Source organism: Pinus tabuliformis, chromosome 3_2 (assembly GCF_031772625.1).
Source record: "Pinus tabuliformis cultivar Carrire ecotype Pingquan chromosome 3_2, CPIR1, whole genome shotgun sequence".
Classification (NCBI taxonomy): Eukaryota; Viridiplantae; Streptophyta; class Pinopsida; order Pinales; family Pinaceae; genus Pinus; species Pinus tabuliformis.
Genome location: NC_142302.1, coordinates 1,119,555,552 through 1,119,577,105, shown reverse-complemented (window position 1 = coordinate 1,119,577,105; position 21,554 = coordinate 1,119,555,552). Strand labels below are relative to the sequence as shown.

The window sequence follows — 21,554 nt, the reverse complement described above, 5'->3', positions numbered from 1 at the left end:
TATTTTGTACGACACCCTTGCGGATCAGGGGTAACTCATCATCAAAGCGACCAGGCTGATGGATGCCGATGGCTGAGAGGGTTAGAAACATTATCCAATCACATTGATATGCGGTGCCTCTTCTAAATTTCTCTTTTGCTTATAACTTCTCTACACATTTCAGAGATTCTTTGTACACTCTCCTTTAATTTGTCGTGAGAGGATATGCAAGGTAATTCCGATGGTTAAATCTATTAGACTGAATAGCCAGGTATCAGCAGCAATTTCTTGTTTGAAATAAGACCTGATTCAGCACAAACACAAAGCTCAAATTGCAATTACAATTCAGTTCTCACTGCCACTTGATTCCATAAACTCTTAGCTTACTTCTACAACTCAGATTTTTCATCTAAACGGCATCCCCAATTTTAGCCTAAAACCAAGGCCATATAGGCTCCACCCCTTGCTGAACAATGTTCGTACGCATGCCAAGGATGAATGTTTGCTTGTGTAATAGTGAGTAAAAATCGACGCAGCCTAGGCACCATCTAATTAATGAGAATAGATGTAAGTTTGTATAATTGATGCAACCTAGACACCATATAATTAATGAGAATATATGTAAGTTTGCATAATCAATGCAGCGTAGACACCATCTAATTAATGAGAATAGATGTAAGTTTGCACAACGTATACTTATCAGATCACCAAAATTATTGAAACATTTTGCACTGGGTGCATTTTGAAAATACAAGTTTCCACTTCAAACTGAGAAGAAGACAAGATATTTGCATACCAAAATTATTCAAACATTTTCCACTAGGAACATCTAGGAAATATAAGTTTACTCTTGAAACTGAGAAGAAGATGAGATATTCACACTCAATGCTAATCAGTAACAGTATATTCAACCAGTCCCGTATCTTAATCAACACTATACCAAAGGGGAAAAAATAATCAAATCAAGTCCAACAGTGAGAGAATCAAATATTTGTTGATTGAGCAATGTGATAGCTGTCGCACAGCCTAATCAGCCTCACCAACAAGTATCTTACAACCCAGGTATGTCACATCTAAACCTTTCGAACATCGTCCAAAGTACACAGGACGTGCCATTATTTTTGCATCTGCTGGGCTTTGCTTTGCAAGAAGGGAATGGCTGCAATACTGCCTTTGATTTTGGAGACTGCAGAGTAGATTTGTGGTGCCCACCAAAGATTATTGATGCAGCCGCACACCAAAAGGATATCCTAAACTAACAAAGCCCACAACTTGTGGAACTTGGTCAACAACGGAGCAGCCCCAGCAATAACTCACCTGCAAAATAAATGCCCTTCAAAATATGCAGATAAATGACAATACAATCATGAAAGTCTACTCTAATGAGAATATATCATCAAATCTCAAAAAATGCACTACCACATAAAAGTATAGATGGATCGATTCTGAAATGAAACAGAAGGTATAGAAAGCTTTGATAAGACCATAAATTGATAAATATCGTCCCAAAGCTTACCAAGGGCCAGTAAATGATTGTGGATGGAAAAAAAATTCAGCTTGCATCTGATGCACATTTTAAGAAGGCGGAAAGTGTCATAGCCCACCTGCAAAATAAATATGTCCCTCAAAACATGCAGATAAATGACAATACAACAATGAAAGTCTTGTCTCAGGAGAATATATCATCTAATTCCAAAAATCCATTACAACTGCTCATAAAAAAAATATAAATGGATCTGAAATGAAATTGAAGGTATTGGAAGATTTGATAACACCATAAATTGGTAAATATGGTCCCAAACCTTACTGAGGGCTAGTAAATGATTGTGGGAGGAAAGAAAATCAGTTTGCACGATGCACATATGATGAGATGGAAAATATCACAACCCAACTGCAATAAAAGAATATGTCCCTTGAGGTGAAATGTCACATGTTGGATTGTTACGGGGAAAACATGCGTTCTGAGGGTTTACAGTTCTTCACCAGTGGCATAGGCATGGCGAGATCTGGCACGCCATGGCGGACAAGTCCATCAAGGTCAAAGTCAGGCCCCTCACCATATCTAGGATTTTCTTCCGCTTCAGGTTCATGCTCACGCCCACGATCTCGGTCAAGGCCCTTCAGCGCATCTTTCGCTTCCCACAGACACAAGCTCAAGAGACGTAGCCCTATGCTGCTCAGGAAAATCCCAACGCCGAGAGGCAGGACATCACCATTGCATAATCCAGGAGTGAGAGATCTGAGGGTGTGGGCTACCTGAACACCTTCTCGTGCTGAAGTGACTTCTCCGCTTGGCGGCCTGGGAATCTATGGCAGCCCCGGACAGGTATTTCACTCTCCAGGCAATAGAACCAAAGGCGGCCATGCAGAATACACCATACAAATGCGGATCCGAAACAACCATCTTTCATAGACGGGCAAACCCATTCATGGGCAAGGATTGATCGCCCTTGAGCCGGATCAGAATTTTATCCAGGGATGGAGACACATCCCATCAGATCTGATCAACCAGAAGACAGATATGCCCTCGATCTGGCGAGATCCGGAAGGATCTACTCGAACCAGTAATGCCCAATACCGTTCCATTGACGCTAATTTAAAGGGAGACAGAGGGATACATGAAAAAACTGGCAGCTTACTCCTCGATCTTTTACTTCATGATTCTGGGCATTTAATAACTGAACATTACCCCATATTGAGAGATCATCTCTACAGGAGGATGGAACTAGTTTTTGTCCAGGTTTTACCAGATCATGTGGGAATGGGGCTACATTTTATCTTGGCAATGCAGGAACATGCCTTAAATCTGGTAGACATTGAACTCAGATACCAAAAGGGTCCCTTTGGCATGCAGATCGGTGGTGCTACTACCCGCTGGATCGTGTTGAAGCTTTGTGCAGAAGTGGTGCCAAAGAAGGCCAAGAAACTCTGGGCATTGTGTCCAGATCTAACAGATTCAAACACCTTGATAACAGAGCGAGCTCCTATTAAGACAAATCTACACAATCCGGAGGCGGATCCGTTACAAATCTTCATCAAAAGTGTGGAGGATAGACATATCTTCTGGCGGCTCAACAAGGAGATGAGGATCCAAGACCTGAGGCATGAAATACAACTCCACCTCGGAATCCCAACAAACAGTCAACATCTTATTTATTCAGGACACGGTGCAAGACAACCACACACTTTAGGATTACGGCATCGTCAAAGATTCAACCATCATAACCAATCTGTGTCTTAGGCGGATGCTCTAAAACCAACTCAAAGAGTACAGGATCCTTTAAAGATGCAATGAAAGGAAAGGAAAGAGCCCAAACCAAACTAGCAACAATGCCCGAATTACCAGGGCCCTACATTGTGGAACAAAAATCTAAGACTCCTGTCCTCACAGTCTCAATGCTGGAGGTAACTGATTTATATACAAATCTCTATAACAACGCAGTAATATATAGGTTTAATGGTTTTTGGCTGAAATCTGATGTTTTGCACCAATGGATATTTGATGCATGGTCACCTAAATGTGAAATATACCTATGCCCCAAAGGGTTTTTCATAGTCAGATTTAACACAGCACAAGAATGGGAACACATCCTTAACAAGGGTCCATGGTTCTGGGGCAATGTTGGTCTCTTCATGACCCCTTGGTTCCCAGAGTTCGATGCCAACACTATGGTGGTATCAAAAATGCCAGTTTGGGTCAGGCTGCACAACCTTCCACTACACTTCTGGCATCATAATGTTTTAATTGCCATTGGGAACTCCCTGGGAAAGTTCCTAAAGATTGATGAGGACAGACTTACAAGGGGAATATTTACTTTTGCCAGGATATGCGTAGAAGTAGATCTGAGTCAAGGACTACCAGACAATATTACATTGAACTTCAAGAGTACACAGTGGATACAACCATTAGACTACGAAAATACAACTTTTCGATGTCGTGGATGTTTACAAACAAGACACCTACATAATGCTTGTCCACAGGCCAAAAAAGACCCCAAATGGAATAAAAAGCAACAGAAAAAGCCAAAAGGGTGGCAGTATACAGAACCTCTAGAAGAAGAAGCAGAAACAACAAGAAACAAGGCAGAATCAGATACTCAAAAGGACCAGAACAACACTCAAATGGAAGAGAAAAACCACACCAATCCCTACAACCCGGGGCCCTACAACCCCCTGCAGCAACAAGAGACACAAATGGAAGTAAGTGGCAACAAACGAGCTCATGGATCAGAAGGATCTGACTCTGACAAAGAATACCCAATAAACACAAATGAAAATTAGCTGGCCATTGTAACATCCACTCCCAACAATGGAGGTTGGCGAAAAGTGGAAAAGAAGAAAGGCAGAAAAGAATAGGCTAGCTGTAATTTTTAAATTTTTTTTTGTGTCCTGTGAAAATAGGAACAGCTCATATGCATATGCTTTTTAGCATCTACAACATGTAATTTTGTCTCATGAATAAAATTACGATTTTTCCAAGGGGAAAAAAAGAATATGTCCCTCAAAATATGCAGATAAATGACAATACAATTATGAAAGTCTACTCTCGGAGAAATATGCCATCAACTTCTGAAAGTGCATTACCACATTTCATAAAAAGTATAAATGGATCTGAAATGAAACTGAAAGTATAGAAAACTTTGATAAGACCGTAAATTGATAAATATGGTCCCAAATCTTACCAAAAGCCAATTTATGATTGTGTGTTAGGTCCCTATACCACTAGTGTAACCCCTTATTGTTATTAGTACAACCCCCTTATTATATTGTTGTGCCCATGTAGTCCCCATATTGTTATTATTGTGCCCCATAAAAGCCCACTATTGTTATTATTGTGTCCTTACATTATTATTGTTATGTCGACTCTGATTATATTATGACCCCTTAGACTTCTATATATAGAAAGGAGGTCTTGTCATTTGTATCATCGAAGAATTGTTCATTTGTGTAATGTAAAGGAGGTTTCCCCCTCGAAGAGGCTTATTTCTAAGGTGTTTATCTATCTTTTCTATCTTTTTGTGAGCTAGTTTCATAACATTTGGTATCAGAGCTTTGGATTCTAGGGTTTCGCTGCTCCAAACAGGTCATTGTGGAATTTTCGCTATAACTTTTTCGCTATGAAGTTTTAGAAGATAAAACAAAAACCCATTTGATCCGAAATCATTCTGCACCTCGAGTCAAAATTTCAGATCTTCTCTCACTATATTTTCGGAGATATGATCTGAGGAAGTTAGGGTTTTGAAAAACTCCAGAATTCCATCTCAAACAGGTCATCGTGGAATTTTCACTATAATTATTTTTTTGCGAAGGTTCAGACTCTGAAATTAAAACCCATTTGAGCCGCAATTTTGGTGAAGCTCGGGCCTGAATTTCAGATCTTGTTTCGCTATATTTTCGGAGATACAGTCCAAGACATTTAGGGTTTCTGCAGGCTCCCGAATTACATCCTAAACAGGTGACCTTGGGAAAATCATCATAACTTTCTCTCTGAGCATCAGATTGAAATTTCATAAGAAGTTGCAGAAAGAGGACAGACTATAGTTTTTTTTGTATCAGTTTCAGGTCCTAAGGTTGAAACAGTGACACATGGCACTTCGTACAAGTGTGCTCTACTGAACCAGTCTATAATCAGGTCATCATGGGAGATTTGACATAACTCTTCCTTGCAGAATCCAATCTTGATCAGACTTGCGGGGTTAGAAAGAGAACTCAAAGGGCTACTACAAGATGCAATTACAAAACTTGGAGATCTGAAATTACAGAGTTATAGTCGTTTCAAGATCAAGCTACTAAAATCAAGAAAAGGTGATATGAGGAAGTTTGATGGCAAGGATCCGGTAAATTGGATACTACAGATGGAGCAATATTTTGATCTACATGAGGTGCAACTGTTACAAAAGGTACATATTTCATCTTCATATTTATAACCAGATCAATTTTTATGGTATAAAGGGCTTTTTTCTCGTAAACCACTTGTTACGTGGTCAATTTTCACGGAGGAAATGATAGCACATTATGAGGATACCAAGAGCAACACCTTCTTTAGCCAATTGATAAATCTCAAACAAAAGGGTTCAATGGTAGAGCACATTGAGGACTTTCAAAAATTGAATATAAGGGTAAATGATATTCTAGAGAAGCAAAAGATAAATAGTTTTATCTATGCCATGGAAGCTGATATCAATGGTATGAAAGCATATTGGAAGAAAGGCATGGAAGATTTGAAGAAAGACATGGAAGGTTTGAAAGAATGTGGGACTGTTATGGAACTAGCTCAAGAAAAGATAGAAAAGATAGATCAACGCCTTAGAATTCAGCCTCTTCGAGGGGGCAACCTCCTTTACATTACATAAATGAACAATTCTTGGATGATACAAATGAAAAGGCCTCCTTTCTATATATAGGAGTCTAAAGGGTCATAACATAATCAGAGCCGACATAACAATAATAATGTAAGGGCACAATAATAACAATAGTGGGCTTCTATGGGGCACAATAGTAACAATATGGGCACTACATGGGTACATCAATATAATAAGTGGGTTATACTAATAACAATAAGGGGTTACACTAGTAGAATAGGGGCCTAACATGGCCCTCTCCTTCAAAAAGCGTTGTCCTCAACGCTTGAGTAGTTCTTGATGCTTATGTATAAAATTCTTGTCCTCCCATGTGGAATATTCAATGGGTAAGTTCTTCCACTTGATGAGATACTCTGAAATTGATCGATTTCGTAGCTGTCGGGTTCTTGTTTCTGTGATTGCTCCAGGTTCCAATATGATTTTTCCTTCCTCTTCAATTTCTGGCAATATTGTTTGAATTGGGATCTTTTGCAACTTTTGAATAAGTGGCCATACTTCTTCGTCCTTCTTCCATTCATCCCTTGCTTTGTTTATCCAATCTAGTTGGATAATATAAATAGCACAAAACAATGCTTCCACATCCTCATCCTTGAAGAGTCTTCCCATTCGGTAAGGTCGCCATTTTTTAAGTGCATGTAGTATTGCCAACATTTCCTTCTCATAAATAGCTTGCTTGAGATGTAGCAGTAAAAATACCCAATCACCTACATCAAAACATTTTCCACTATGATGTTGATCTACCTATTGTTTCGTTTGATTTTGCACCGAAGTGGCGTTATCCTTTAAAAGTTGGAGAACTTGTTGTTGATGCTCGATGTGATCTTTCACTGCTTGAACCTTTTTCTTCTTGATATGTCCTTCTATCTCTAGAGTTTGAGGAGTAGTAATTTCTTCCAATCCTTTACAAGATATGGTCGGATTCATTTCTTGATGCTCGATGTGATCTTTCACTTCTTGAACATTTTTCTTCTTGATACGTCCTTCTATCTTGATAGTTTGAGGAGTGGTAATTTTGAACAATGAATTACAAGATATGGTTGGATTCATTTCTTCTTTCCTAATGTGATCTTTCACTTCTTGCACCTTTTTCTTCTTGATATGTCCTTCTATCTTGAGCGTTTGAGGAGTGGTAATTCTTGCCAATGCTTTACAAGATATGGTCTGATTTATTTCTTCTTTCTCTGGGGTGGGGTCCTGGCGTATATCTTCTTCTTTTGATGTTTCTTGATCCTTTTCTTCCTCCTCTTCATATTCTATGTAAAATAATTTCTTCTCAGCACACTTATGACCTTTAGTGCATTTGATATCACAATTGTAACAAAGCCCTTTTTCTCTTTTTTCTTCCAATTGTTGTGGTGTAACCCTTGTAGGTTGTGGAAGGCTAGCAGAAACAACACGTCCATCTTTAAAGTTGTGAGGGGTAGACTTCCTTGTTGCCATGATTTTACTTTCAAATATGTCACAAAGCCCTTTTACTCTTTCCAATTGTTGTGGTGTTTCTCTAAAGAAGGTGTTGCTCTTTGTATCCTCATAATGTGCTATCATTTCCTCCGTGAAAATTGACCACGTAACAAGTTGTTTACGAGAACAAAGCCCTTTATACCATAAAAATTGATCCGGTTCTAAATATGAAGATGCAATACATACCTTTTGTAACAGTGGTACACCATGTAGATCAAAATATTGCTCCATCTGAAGTATCCAATTTACCGGATCCTTGCCATCAAACTTCCTCATCTTGCTTTTTCTTGATTTTAGGACTTCGATCTTGAAACGACTGTAACTCTATACTTGCGGATATTTAAGTTCTGAAATTGCTACCTGTAGTATCCCTCTATGTCCTCTTTCCAATGCCACCAGTCTGATCCAAATTGGATTCTCCAAAAAAGAGTTATGCACAATCTCCCAAGATGACCTGATTATAGACCTTTCCAGAATAGCAAACTTGTGTGAAGTGCCACGTGTCAATTTTTCGACCTTTGACTCTGAAAAATATATACACGAAAACTACAATCCGTCCTCTTCTGTACCTTCTTACGAAATTTCAATCCTATGCTTAGAGAGAAAGTTATGACGATTTTCCCCAGGTCACCTGTTTTGAATGTAATTCAGGAGTCTGCAAAAAGACCAACTTCCTCAGATCATATCTCCGCAAATATCGCGCGAAAAGCTCTGAAATTTGGACCCAAGGTTCAGCGCAATTTCTTCTCAAATGGGTTTTTTTTGCGACTTCTGAAACGTCACAGAAAAAAGTTATAGTGAAAATGCCACGATGACCTGTTTGGAGCAGCGAAACCCTAGAATCCAAAGCTCTGATACCAAATGTTATGAAACCAGCTCAAGAAAAGATAGAAAAGATAGATCAACGCCTTAGAATTCAGCCTCTTCGAGGGGGCAACCTCCTTTACATTACATAAATGAACAATTCTTGGATGATACAAATGAAAAGACCTCCTTTCTATATATAGAAGTCTAAAGGGTCATAACATAATCAGAGCCGACATAACAATAATAATGTAAGGGCACAATAATAACAATAGTGGGCTTCTATGGGGCACAATAGTAACAATATGGGCACTACATGGGTACATCAATATAATAAGTGGGTTATACTAATAACAATAAGGGGTTACACTAGTAGAATAGGGGCCTAACAGGGACAAATCCACTACAAGAAAGGCCTCCTAATGAAGAAAAGGTTCAAGAAGTGAAAGATCACATCAAGAAAGAATAAATGAATCCGACCATATCTTGTAATGCATTGGCTGTAAGTACCACTCCTCATACTATCAATATAGAAGAACATATCAAGAATAAAAATGTTCAAGAAGTGAAAGATCACATCGAGCATCAAGAAATGAATCTGACTATATCTTGTAGTGCATTGGAAGAAACTACCACTCCTCAAAATCTCAAGATAGAAGGACATATCAAGAAGAAGAAGGTTCAAGCAGTGAAATATCAGGAAGAAAAGTATCAAGAAACATCAAAAGAAAAGGATACTCACCAGGAACCAACCCCAGAGAAAGAAGAAATGAATCCGACCATATCTTGTAATGCATTGGTTGGAATTACCACTCCTCAAACTATAAAGATAGAAGGACATATCAAGAAGAAAAAGGTAATAGTGTTGATTGATTCGGGTAGTACCCATAATTTTATTAATTGTAAGATAGCCAAGGAATTGAATTGCTTCCTATATCTAGCACCAGAGTGTCAAGTGATGGTTGTAAGTGGAGGAACCATAAATTGCTCTGGAAAGTGCCATAATATCAAGCTATCCATGGGAGAATATGTATTGAATAGCCCAATGCTTTCTGTTCCAATGGGTGGTACTAATGTTGTACTAGGAGTCCAATGGCTACAATCCTTGGGTACAATAGCTTTTAATTTTCAAGAACTTTTCATGAAATTTTCTTCGGAAGGAAAGGAAGTTGAATTAAGGGGTATCAAAAGGAAACCAGGAAAGATAATCAGCTCTGACAGAATGACAAAGCTTCTAAAGAAAGAACAACGGGACATAATTGCACAATTATGTTCGCTAATGGTTCCCACATCGAAATCATGTATTTATCCAGATCTCCAAAAAGTCTTGGACAATCATTCCAAGGTATTTGAGACTCCCAAAGGTCTCCCATGTATTCGTGATCATGATCATGTTATTCATTTTATTCCAGGAAGTGTTCCTCCAAACATCAGGCCTTATAGATACCCATATGCACAAAGGAGTGAAATTGAACACATGGTTGCAGAAATGGTAGAGGTTGGTATAATTATCCAACCAAATTTGATAAACAAAGCAAGGGATGAATGGAAGAATGGTGAAGCAGGGTGGGAACTCATTCAAAAGTTGTCGAAGATCCCATTTCCAACAATATTGCCAAAACTTGACAAGGAAGGAAAACTCATATTGGAACTTGAAGCATTCACAGAACCGAGAAGTCGACAGCTACGAAATCAATCAATTTCAAAGCATCTCATCAAGTGGAAGAACTTACCCGCTGAAGATTCAACATAGAAGGATGAGAATTTTATACAGAAGAATCAAGAACTACTCAAGCGTTGAGGACAACACTTTTTGAAGGAGAGGGGCATGTTAGGTCCCTATACTACTAGTGTATCCCCTTATTATTATTAGTACAACCCCCTTATTATATTGTTGTGCCCATGTAGTCCCCATATTGTTATTATTGTGCCCTTACATTATTATTGTTATGTCGAATCTGATTATATTATGACCCCTTAGACTCCTATATATAGAAATGAGGTCTTGTCATTTGTATCATCGAAGAATTGTTCATTTTTGTAATGTAAAGGAGGTTTCCCCCTCGAAGAGGCTTATTTTTAAGGCGTTTATCTATCTTTTCTATCTTTTTGTGAGATGGTTTCATAACATTGTGGGTGGAAACAAAATTAGTTTGTATGTGATGCACATCTGATGGGATGGAAAATGTCCTCCACTTCTCTGTCAACAAATAATGTTATAGAAAAAATTAAAATGGAGAAAACTATAACTACAGTAAACAGAAGATGCCATACATATAACTAGATTTTACTTAATAAAGCAAAACACATGACACAGATGATTACAGAAAGAAAGCAGGAGACTTACTTGTGTTTCAGTGAAAGGCATATGATTAGCGACAAAACCAGGGAATGAATTTGTGCCCAGGGCCATCTAAAGATACCTCTGTCAATGTGAGTTTATTCCACAGACCAATACGATCATAGCGGCGTGGATGTAGTTAGAGTATGCTAAGTGAAAAGAGTACAGGAGGAGCTTCACATGTGGGAGATATGAACAAGGGTCGGAGTGACCACAGTAGCATTTCAACTGGAGACTCTTAATTACAACAAAACTCTTATAGGTTGTCTCAGCCTCTCATAGAGTCTGGGTATCCCATTTCCATACTTTAAGTTCCCCCTCTCCATCACCAGTGAAAAATAATCCTAGATCTAAGACTTTTGTGATCCATCAATTTAGAGAATAGTCTTCTGAATTAATCCATTGGATCCAAGCTAGAATACTCGCACCTCATTTCTCGAGAACAGTCTACATCGTTCTTTAAACCTGAGACAAAACCCGTAAATGTTATTTTACCAAAAAGCAGACAATATGAGCACATTCATGTAACTCCATAAATGAGCGCATCAACAATTTCCTAGTCCATTAAATATTTTTAAAACAAGGACAAAATGACCCTGAAATAGCCCAAAGGCATTCCGAAGCCCAACTTGTTTTCATTCTCAGAATGATCAAAAATGCTTTTCCATTTTCCAATATTTTAGTATAATGAACTCAAGAGCAGCTATACTTACGATGGCAAGTCGTAGAGGCGCACACTGTTATCGTTGCAGGAACAAAGCAAGACAGGCTTGGATTGTTCGTCATTCATTCCACATAGTGCAAGAACACCCTGTGAGAAGCAAAACCAAAATAAATTAACTCCACTTAATTCTGAGAAAAGAAACATAAACCTTGCAATATCTAGTGACTTAATAGGATTGTTTGACTCGATTCTTACACCATACACAAAAAACAAAATATCACTTACATGCAAGGCCTTGCTGCATTAAAATAATAATGATAATAATAAAACAGACAAGTTCAAGTTTGCAAAATATCAGAGATTTTGCGTAGTAAGTGTAGTTGATTTTCCAATAAAATACATTAAAATTTTCCCTGCAACAATTGAAATAAATATGAGATGGCCCGTCAAATAAAATGTCGTCACTTCCAGATGTGAATCTGGAAAATTTTCCTTACATAACAATTTAAATAAGGTTGAGATGGTTCCCTAGATGAATGTTTTGTTACTTTCTAATATGAGTCCATGAATAATGCATATCTGATATGTATCTAGGCATGTACAAGGATTTGGGGAGAGATCTAGTATCTTCAGATGACTCCAGTTGGGAAAAATTTCAATATGAGACAAAATGCAAATAGTAAGCTCCCAACCTGGTTGTTTAGTTTGAAAGAAGTTAAAAAATCCTTAAACGAACAAATCAAAGATTTTTTTATGGTATCTAGTTTCTGATGCACAAATGTCTTGCCTTTGGGCCTTGGGGTCCTTCAACTACCAAGACTTATAAATCATAAAAATAACTAAAGAATTCTCGATGCACAAATGTCTAGGAATTGGGCTTTGGGTTCCATCAACTATCGAGACTTATAAATCATAAAACTAACTACAGAATTGCAGCAGAACAAAACATGTTTGATTAAAATAATTAATAAATAATCTAGAATTTACTTTGGGTATAAAAAAAAAAAACAAAGAGGCCACAACAACCCCATCCACTGGTTACGTCTCTCTGATTTCATATCCTAGGGCCACCATAACCTTGGAAGCATGCTGAAATGCATGGGAACATGGACATGGAATATAAGAGTGAGGAAACATGCATGGGGACATGTTAAGACAACCCCCAAATTTTAGGGAAATTCACCGGGGGGAGGAGGGTTACTGGGTCTCCATATCTAAATTTATAAAATTAAAATGTTGAAACACCGGCCATAACAATTCATTTGATGCAAATTCATCATTGGGCAATGTAGACACTAAACTTAAGTTTGTAAATGATATAAACCAATTTCCGGGTTATTGTTTTTAGGTTTGTGCATAAATTTCTTCAATTAAAGTTTCAATTCACATATAACTATATTGAATGCATATGGACCTTACAACAACAAATGGACATTTTGGGAAAAGATATTTGTAGTTCTTTGCATTCGTGAAGGTAAGGTGACATTGCAAGGTGATTTAAATTTGACATTAAATATAGTGGAAGTTTGGCAATGTTCTACTAGGTTCTGTTGACTTTATGATTTATTCATTTTTTCAATTCGAAGCAATTGGACTTGTAGATATTGAAACTATCTCCTTGGCCCCAACTTGGAGGAATAATGGGGTTGATGTTGAGGCAATTTCAGAGTATGATAGGTTCTTGCTTTTATATTTAGTCCTACAAGGAGTGGACAAATAAAGGTCTAGGACTAACAGTAACAGAGCCTTTTATCACAACCCTATCTTCTTAGAGCTTGAATGTTGCAACCCTATGTCGGGTATACCTTTTAAATTTAATCATGGGCGGCTTAAAGAAGAGGAATTCCAATGGTGCAATGTCCTAGGGATAGGCATAAGAATAGTGATAGATTAGTTAAAGAGGTGGAACATGATATTATGGAAATGTCATTTTGGACTAATAGTGGGGATTTTAATATGGAAGAGGTTTAGAAGTTGAAGGATCTTGAAATGAGGGAGGAAAGGTTGCTTAGGGACAAAAAGATAGATTAGTAGAGGATAAATTGGGCTGACTAACAATAGTTAGTTGATTAAAATACTAAATAATTTCAAAAATTGTAAATTATAGAAAGTGTGTTAGCACCATATGGAATGTATAATGAGGATGGGGCTCTAGCAAGAATTTCAAGGGATCGGCCAAGGCAGCGGTTAAACACTTTGAGAATGTGCATCAAGAACCAGAAGGGCCAAACATTGTAGGGATTATCAAAGTAGCCTCTTTCTTTCCCAGGTTAGATTTTGAAGAAGAGAATCAAAGAATGTCTGAGGTGGTCACAATGAAATAACTCATGTCTATCTTCTCCACTTTACTAAAAAGTGTAAGCCTTGGGCCTCATAATTGAACTATTGAATTCTATCTCTGATTCTTTGAGCTTCTAGGTAAGGATCTACTTCATATGGCGTGTTTCTAGGAATATTATAGGATCATTTAATTCTAATTAGAAAGTTTGATCATTCCTTGCAACAATTGAAATAAAATTGAGATGGGCTAATAGATAAATGTCATGTCACATGATGAATGTTGAATTACTTCCATATATGAATCCACGAAGAGTCCATATCTGATACATATCTGGGCACATCCAAGGATTTGGGTGGGGGGGGGGGGGATTTGGTAACTTGAAATAACTCCAGTTGGGAAACTTTGAATTGGAAACATATTGCAAACTGTAAGCTCCCAACCTAGTTGTTTAGGTTTGAAAGAAAAAGTCAAGCAATTGTTAAAATAACAAATGGAAAGATTTTATTGTGGCATTTCAATTTTTTGTGCTATCTAGTTTCTAATGCACAAATGTATTTCCTTTGGGCATGGGATCATCCAACTACCAAGACTTTTAAATCATATAAGTAACTAAAGAATTTCTAATGCAAAAATATCTTGACCTTGGGCCTTGGGTCCCTTCAACTATTGAGACTTACAAATCATAAAAATAACTAAATAATTGGAGCAAACCGATTAAACTAATTAATGAATAATATGGAAGTTACTTTGGGTTTAGAAAGGAAATTAAAAGGCCACACCAACCCGATCCACTGGTTATCCCTCTCTGATTTCAAATACTAGGGCCACCATAACCATAAAAGAATGTCGCAATGCATGCGGACATGGACACGGGACACAAGAGTGGGGAACATGCATGGGGACATGTTGAGACACCTCCCAAATCTTAGGAAAACTCATGGGGGTGAGGGTTATTGGGTCCCCGTCTCTAAAATTATAAAAATTAAAATTAAAAGAAGAAACCCTAACCATAACAATTCATTTGGTGCAAATTCATCATTATGCAATGTAATACTAAATTCAAGCTTGTAAATGATATAAACATGATTCAGATTTGGATTAAAAAATACAATAGATCATAAATGAAGTTCATATATGCAAATTCATGAATCCTCATTCTAAAATATAAATAGTACTAAGCAAAATAGTAGATACTGAAGTCTAAAATAGTAAATTGAACTTACTCAAATGTCAAGACATGATCTAAGGCCATCAATCTCTAAATTCAAGACTCAAAAGTTAAAACTAGAAATTAACAAAGGGCAATAAACATTGAAAATAAAATAAGCATCAAGGAGCCCACTAGCTTCTCCTCTGCATCCATCTGTTGCCATTAGTTAGACCTTTGCATGTGAAACATGAGATAAAGATATATTTTTTTCTTCACAAGGATTTAAGCATGAGACTTACTTGTGTTTTAGTGAAAGGAATATGATTAGCGACAAAACCAAGGAATAATTTGTCCTTGGATCCATCTAGAGATACCCATGTCGATGTGAGTTTATTCCACGTACAAATAGGATCATGGTAGCGTGGATGTAGTTAGAGTATGGTAAGTGAAAAGAGTACATGAGGAGCTTTACATGTGGCATATATGAACAAGGGTCACTTTTATGAGGAGTGAACATAGTAGCATTTCAATTGGAAACTGTTAATTACAACAAAACTTTTATAGGTTGCTTCAACCTCTCATGGTGTTTGTATCCCATTTCCATACTTTAAGTTCCCCCTCTCCATCACCAGTGAAAAATAATCCACCAGATCCAAGCTGGAATACTCGCACCTCATTTCTCGAGAACAGTCTACATCGTTCTTTAAACCTGAGACAAAACCCGTAAATGTTATTTTACCAAAAAGCAGACAATATGAGCACATTCATGCATAACATGATTGATGATCTATGCACCAATTTCAAAACTAACATTGAAAACTCCATAAATGAGTGCATGAACAATTTCCTTGACCCTGAAATATTTTTAAAATAGCCAAAATGAATTCCATAGCCCAACTTGTTCATTCTCAGGATGACCAAAAATGATTTTCCATTCTCGAGTATTTTATTATAATAAACTTAAGATCAAATATACTTACTATGGCAAGTCGTAGAGGCACACATAGTTATCATTGCAGGAATAAAGAAAGACATGCTTGGATTGTTCATCATTCATTCCACATAGTGCAAGAACACCTTGTGATAAGCAAAACCAAAATAAATTAACTGCACTTAATTCTGAGAAAAGAAACATAAACCTTGTAATATCTAATGAGTTAATAGGATTGTTTTACTGGATTCTTACACCATACACAAAAAACCAAAATATCACTTATATATAAGGCCCTACTACATTAAAATAATAATAATAATAAAACATACTAGTTCAAGTTTGTAAAGTATCAGAGATTTTGTGTAGTTAGGTGTAGTTAATTTTCTAATAAAATATATTAAAATTTTCCATGCAACAATTGAATTAAAGTTGAGATGTCCCATCAGATAAAATGTTGTGTCACTTCCAGATGTGAATCTAGAAAATTTTCCTCCCATAATAATTTAAATCAGGTTGAGATGGCTCTTTAGATGAATGTTGTGTTACTTCCCGATATGAATCCATGAAGAATGCATATCTGATACATATTTGGGCACGTCCAAGGATCTGGGTAGAGATCTAGTATCTTAAGATGACTCTAGTTGGGAAAACTTGCAATAGGAGATTGAATGCAAACATTAAGCTCCCAACATGGTTGTTTAGTTTTGAAAGAAGTTAAAAAATCCTTAAACGAACAAATCAAAGATTTTCTTGTGGTATCTAGTTTCTAATACACAAATGTCTTGCCTTTGGGCCTTGGGGTCCTTCAACTACCAAGACTTATAAATCATAAAACCCACTAAATAATTTCTGATGCACAAATGTCTTGCCCTTGGGCCTTGGCGTCCTTCAACTACTGAGACTTATAAATCATAAAACTAACTAAAGAATTGCAGCAGAACAAAACATGTATGATTAAAATAATTAATAAATAATCCAGAAGTTACATTAGGTTTAAAAAAGAAACAATGAGGCCACAACAACCCCATTGACCGGTTACCCCTCTTTGATTTCAGATCCTAGAGCCACCATAACCATTGTTAAATTTTTAGATTGTTCTATGTTGTATCAATTACTTTAGCCCAATTCAATGTTTCAATTAGCAAACTTTCCAATAATAATTAGTCTTTCCAATCATCGACCGTAATTGAAGATAGAAAAATAAATGCAATGACAAAGGGGATAATCAACACATTAACAAGAGACACCAAGTTTGGTCAAAGACCAAGGGAAAACCCCGCAAGGGGGAAAACCCTTTGAAATTCTTCTTCTAGTAGATTGTTATAAAATGTTTAGTAGAGAGTAAAATGAGCCTAATACAATATCGTCCAACAAAACAACCCAACAACATTTAGAAATTTATTTCCAGCATCAAAATATATCAGAGACAACCTTTCTTGTTTGCGGTCAACTTAGGTCAATGGTCAAATCTGAGTCAAACTTCTCGGTCGTATGGAGGAGGAGTTGTGCGAGCGACTGAAGGCTTCAATTCACTCCCTTGAGCCTGCAAGCCAGTGGCTATGGTCTAATTTGTCCTATGACAAGTCAGTGACCATAACCTAAAAATCCTAAAACAAATGCGAGCCATGGACCCTGTAATTTCAAACTTTTGCAAACTTCTTTTGTCGTCCCAACCTCAAACTTGTGTGAACCAATCAATGAAGAAGAGAAGAAGAAGATGCTTGGTGATGTCCAAATTATCTTGATATCACTTGTATTTATAGGCTTCCATGGGTGTCTAATTTTCTTTAGGGCCGACCTGTCCAAATGTGCATATGTGGGCTTTTCTTCAGAAGTACACTTTCCCTTGTTCAAATTTGATGATCTTTAGGTCAATTTTGGTCCTCTCGAAAAGAGGAATTCAATGCAATAATAATATCCATCAAATGATTTGTCCAAAGTGTAATTTGATCATAGTTTCATAATTTAACACTCCCTCTCAACTAGGTAGAATTCCACCTGCCAATATTTGATCATCGATCAATATGTCATGTATATTTTATCGTCATATCCTGTCCCATCTCTGCTCAACTGTATCTGTTGAAACATTCTTGAATCTAAAGAAGAAGAATCATTAGGGAGCTAAATCTACCACCCTCTACATCATCAAAGAACATATCTCAATCTGAAACCACATCAAGGAGTACATCTCAACCCGGAATCTCATGGGGGAGCTAAATATCTCTAACCCCATATCGTGCAATAGGTGATATAGGGGAGCACATTTCAACCCATCTTATTTCCTACTGATCTTCCCAAAAATGACTCTCAAGAGTCATGTGTTATAACACATGCATCATAATCCGAGCTTGGGCTATATACCTGACTTACCAAAAGGTAAGGATCACATGCCCCATGCCCCCTCCTCTTGGTGGGACAATCCCAACAAGCTCGGCTTGTGGGTATGATTCCAATTAGGGTAGACTATGTAAATACCAAGATAGGGGAACAACATCTCCAACCTTATGGGTCGCAGATAGGGATGATACCCTATTGTCTAGAGATCCCTCAACCTCATGATCCTCTATCTTAATTCCACACCATGGGAGCTCTAACAGGGGGGAAGAATTGGCTCAGTGTCATCGATCAGCGATTCCCCTTATTAGGAGGGGCCACATCCATCAGTCCAAAATGCTATTTGAAGACCAAGAACTTCCCTTTATGCAAGCCTTGGTGAGAATATCTGCAATATGCTCATTTGTCGATATGTGATGGAGTCTAATGGCTCCTCTTTGCACCATGTCTCGAATGAAGTGATATCGGATCTCTATCTGCTTGGACTTATAATGAAATACAGGATTCTCTGCTAGACAAATCCCACTCTTGTTTTCACAATATATCACTATAGTGTCTAGGACCTACTCAAACAACTCTCCAAAGAGCTTCCTCAACCAATTCATATTCTTCTGCCATAGCATCTTTCCAAACTTGTTCTTTTATGGCTTCTTCGAATGTGGGAGGTTTAGCTTGAATCGTAGTTCTCATGGCTTCAACATATCCCTGGTACTTGCATGGCTTCTTCCTTTCTCTAAATGATCTTTGAATGGGAGCTTGTCTCTCATCATCCTGTAATGTGTCTCGAAGCCAAAGTGGCCTCTTCCTGGCGGGAGGATCACATGGAGGAGTATCTAAGGGATCTATGGGCTCCATGGGATCATCAAAAATATCTGTCTCAGATTCGGGCATAGAAGGACCATCTAAAATATCCATATCATCATTTTTCTCAGGAGAAGGAAGCAGAGGAAGGTCCCTTGCTTTTCCAACGGAAGCATCCACGAAATGTAACATCCCTACTAATTTCAACCTTCCTTTGATGATGAATATATATTCTAAATGATTTATAATTTTCAAAATATCCAACAAACATACCTTTTCTTCCAGTGGCCTCCAACTTGTTTCTTTTGTCCTTCAGTACATGAAATTATATTAGGCAACCAAAGATATGGAGATGACTAACATCGGGCTTGACACCTGTGAATACTTCTTTGGGGATCTTGTTGTCCAATGTGTACCTAGTTTTGAACATATACGTTGGAATTTGTTGCTTCTCCCCAAAGGAGCTTTGACAAATTTTGATCATGGAACATGGCATGGGCAGATTCTATAATAGACCCGTTCTTTCTTTCAGCCACTCCATTTTGTTCAGGATTATAGGGCACAATTGTATCTTTCTTGATACCTTCCTTCTTGCAAAAATCACTGAAGTCCTTTGATGTGTACTCTCCACCATTGTTAGACCTGAATATTTTGACTTTCTTCCCTATTTTATTTTTTATCGAAGCTTTGAACTCCTTGAAAATTTTGAAGGCTTCCTCTTGTGCTTCAAATAATATATCCATGTCTTTCTTGAGAAGTCATCAATGAAGGTGATATAGTAGAGATGGCCACCAATATAATGCATGGGCACTGGACCACATATATCATAATGAATGAGATGGAGGATATCATTTGTCTTGTTCTCGCTAGAGGGGAATGGATCCCTTGTCTTCTTTCCATTAGCACAAACTTGACATACTCCATCATGATGGGCTTGAACCTTGGGAATCTCGGAGATCAATTTCTCCAATTTCAGAAGAGCATAATAATGTATATGGGCCAATATTTGGTGCCATAGCTCGCTTAGATTATTAGTATCATGAGCCAATGCTAGGAGATGTCTTCCGATAACCCTGTAAGTCCTTCATATCTTGATTCCAATGTGAATGCATCTCTCATAGGTGATCCAATAGGCAAAGTAAGAACCTTTCCCTTGATGAAGGAAACCCTTATCCCTTTGTCTTCCAAAGCATATATTATTGATACCAAATTATTCTTCAATCTTGACACATACATCACATCATGAAGAAAAATAGGTCCCCCGAAATTCAAATGAAATTTGACGGACCCAAAACCTTTAATGGGATGAGTGGAGTTGTCTCCAGGGATAATTTTCAAATTTGGCTCCCTCTCTACCAAATTAGAGAGAACTTCCTTATAACCAGAGAAGTGATGAGTGGCCCCACTGTCAACCGACTAACTATCCTGCTAATCCATAGGAGACGAACTATTAAGGGCAGAAATAAGAACATATTCAGATTAATTCGCAACATTACTTTCAATGCTGGAGAGTCTGACTTCTTTTGCACGATTTTCTTCATGATCACTTGGAGCATCTCTTCTTCTTCTTTCATCTCTTCCATTGCGATCATTTATTCGGTCATCTCTCCTTCTTTGATCATTGAACCTATTGTTGTTGCTTCTAGTATTGTAGCATGGTCCATTGTTCTTCTCAGGGAAATCTCGAGCATAGTGGCCTTTCTTATGACAATTGTAGCATTCAATGTGCAATAATTCCTTCTTTCTATTTGGATTTCGAGGAGGAGGCTTTCTTGAATTTGATGGACCTCCTTTTCCTTTCTTCTTCTTCTTGTCATGAGTGATGAATGCAGCGGGCTCTCCTTCTTCATGCTTTTGAATCCTTCCTCTTGATATCATCCTTGATTCTTCTTGAGTGAGCTTTCCAATATTTTCATCAAATGATGGGAGGACATTGTTGTTGTTTATAGTAGTAATAAAGGTTTCCCAACTAGGAGGGAGACCTCTTAGAGTCACGATCACCAATTCCCTATCAGGAAGAGATTCCCCAACTCTTTACAATTGATCTCTAAGACAATATATCCTCATTATGTAAGATTGCACGAACTCTCCTTTGTTCATCTTAGTGTCGTTGAGTTGATCTTTCAAGGATATGATTTCATTAAATTGTTGACTTCATACATGGCAGTTATCTTATCATACATGTCCTTAGACTTCCTCAAATTTCCAACATATGTAAGTAAATTATCTTGTAAACCATTATCTATGATTCATTTTGCTTTCAACTCATCTTTCTTGTACTTGTTCTTGGTAGTAGCGGAAGCATTTTACGGAGGCTCATGTACTTTTCCTTGAATGTATTCCAAAACATCATTGTTATCGGCTATGATCTCCAACCTGACTTTCCATGTAGCAAAATTGGATGAGTCACCCAACTTCTCATTCTTGGAGGAAGACATATTTA

The 21,554-nt window shown here is 37.5% G+C and overlaps 2 long non-coding RNA genes across 3 annotated transcripts; both read right to left on the bottom strand.

Moving 5' to 3' along the window:
• Window positions 1–818: 818 nt before the first annotated feature.
• LOC149184595 (uncharacterized) lies at window positions 819–1,865 on the bottom strand. 2 transcript variants are annotated; one of them, XR_016257792.1, is made up of 3 exons: window positions 1,782–1,865; window positions 1,496–1,583; window positions 819–1,296 (listed from the first exon to the last, which is right to left on the bottom strand). It is a non-coding gene; the product is annotated as an uncharacterized LOC149184595 (long non-coding RNA). The 2 variants fall into 2 exon arrangements; XR_016257793.1 differs by having other exon boundaries at window positions 1,787–1,862.
• Window positions 1,866–11,366: 9,501 nt separating this feature from the next.
• Window positions 11,367–11,758, bottom strand: LOC149184594 (uncharacterized). Its single transcript, XR_016257791.1, has 2 exons — window positions 11,661–11,758; window positions 11,367–11,412 (listed from the first exon to the last, which is right to left on the bottom strand). It is a non-coding gene; the product is annotated as an uncharacterized LOC149184594 (long non-coding RNA).
• Between the last annotated feature and the right edge of the window lie 9,796 nt (window positions 11,759–21,554).